Genomic DNA, 2,161 nt, shown 5'->3' on the forward strand with positions numbered 1-2,161 from the left:
ACAATGGAATGGGCCAAGGCACAAAGACCTTTTACTTGAACCCAAAGTGTTCAAGGGTCAATGAGCAAAGCAGTTTGACTCAAACCACTAGATACAAATCAAGATGGAGTTCTAAAAACATGTTTAAGTAACTCACAGGAAGGCAAGAAAAGATAAACTCAGGAACAAGAAACAAAGGAAACAAAAACAAAACAAGTAGTACTTAGGCCCTAAAACAGGGGTGTTCAACCTACGACCCACAGGCTGCATGCGGATTATTTGGGGCCTGTTTTGCTTATCTGTGGTGTCAGATCTTGTGAAAAGTATGCAAGGACCTTTTCTGTTGCTTTCAGTTATGCAAGATGGATAAGTTCTGTTAATGTTTTTATTTTTAATGTGCGGCTCAAGACAACTCTTATTCTTCCAATATGCAGTAGAAAAGAGAAAAGATTGGACACCCTTGTTAGACCTTAGTTCAGGTTGCTGTAACAACTACACCATGTATCAAGAACAACCTTCAATGTAAAATAGTCTAAATGTACCGATTAAGAAAGACTGACGTGCTCGCTTTCTCAGCACATATACTAAAATTGGAACGATACAGAGAAGATTAGCATGGCCCCTGCGCAAGGATGACACGCAAATTCGTGAAGCGTTCCATAAAAAAAAAAAAAAAAAGACTGACAACTGGAAGTGGTGGCTTATGCCTGTAATCCCCGCACTGTGGGAGGCTGAGGCCGGAGGATTCCTTGAGCTCAGTAGTTTGAAACTTGTCTGAGTGAGAGCGCAACCCAGACTCAACAAAAAAATTAAAAAGCTAGCCAGGTGCTGTGGTGAGCACTTGTAAACCCAGTGACTTGGGAGGCTGAGGCAGCAGCATCCTGAGTCTGAGGTTGCAGTGAGCTATGATGATGCCACTGCACTCTGCTAGGGCATAGGGTGAGACTGTGTCTCAACAAAAAAAGAAAGACTGACAGAGTGAATAAAGAACATGATCTAACTATGTATTGTCTGTAAGAAACTGACTTTAAATAAAACAGTATATGTAGTTTGAAAGTTAAAACAATGGGAAAATATATCATATAAACATTAATTTAAAAATAAGTAAGAGTGGCTATTTAATATCTACCAAAGTAAACTTCAGAGCACAATAAATGGCCAGGGACAGAGTGTGATAAAAAAGTGATAAAAGAACATAATGATAATATAATATAATGATAAAAGAATCAGCCAACTAAGAAGACACAATTATCCTAAATATGTAGGCACAGAACAACAGAGCTTCAAAATATGTTGTGACACAAAATCTGATAGAGCTGAAGGGAAATTTAAATAAATTGACAATTATAGTTGGATACACTCCACTCTCAAAACTTGATAGCACCACATTAAAAGGATGATAAGGGAATACTATGTGTATGAGAGTTCTCTGGATAAACAGAACAAATATGAGCTGCTTGTCTAGAAAGGTATTTATTATAAGATATTGGCTCATGCAATATTGGAGGCAGAGAAGTCCCCTGATCTATTGCTGACAAGCTGAAGACCCTGGAAAACTGGTGATGTGGTTAGAAGGCCTGAGACCTGGAAGGATTTTAGTGTAAATTCTAGTATGGGTCTGAAGGCCTGAGAACCAAGAGCACTGATGGTAGGAGATAGATGATTAATGTCCCAGCTCAAAGCAGTCAAGCAAAGGATGGATAAATCCAACCTTTCTTTACCTTTTTGTTTTATTCAGGTCTTCAATTGCTCAACTACTTGTCTGGTGCCCACCCACATTGGGGAGGCACATCCTCTTAGTGCCCAATTCAAATGGTAAGAAAATATCCTCAGGAATACACACAAAATAATGTTTATTCAGCTATCTGGGCATTCCATGGCCCAGTCAAGTTTTATGACATAAAATTAACTATCACTTTGTGAATAATTGTACACTTATAAATTCAAAAACTTAGATGAAACAAACCAATTTCTCAAAAAAGCACAAACTACCAAAATTCACCCAGGTGAAACAGAAAATCTGAATGGATTTATAACCATTAAGAAAATTAAATTTAACCGGGTATGGTGGCTCACACTTGTAATCCTAGTGCTCTGAAGATTACAGAGCTGAGATGGGTGGATCTCAGCTGAGATGGGTGGATCACTTGAGCTCAGGAGTTCAAGACCAGCCCAGGCAAGA

The 2,161-nt window shown here is 38.6% G+C and overlaps 1 non-coding gene across 1 annotated transcript; it reads left to right on the forward strand.

The window, feature by feature from the left end:
• Window positions 1-539: 539 nt before the first annotated feature.
• Window positions 540-646, forward strand: LOC128578667 (U6 spliceosomal RNA). Its single transcript, XR_008377807.1, has one exon. It is a non-coding gene; the product is annotated as a U6 spliceosomal RNA (small nuclear RNA).
• Window positions 647-2,161: the final 1,515 nt, after the last annotated feature.

The sequence above is a fragment of the Nycticebus coucang genome, chromosome X (assembly GCF_027406575.1).
Source record: "Nycticebus coucang isolate mNycCou1 chromosome X, mNycCou1.pri, whole genome shotgun sequence".
NCBI classification, from domain to species: domain Eukaryota; kingdom Metazoa; phylum Chordata; class Mammalia; order Primates; family Lorisidae; genus Nycticebus; species Nycticebus coucang.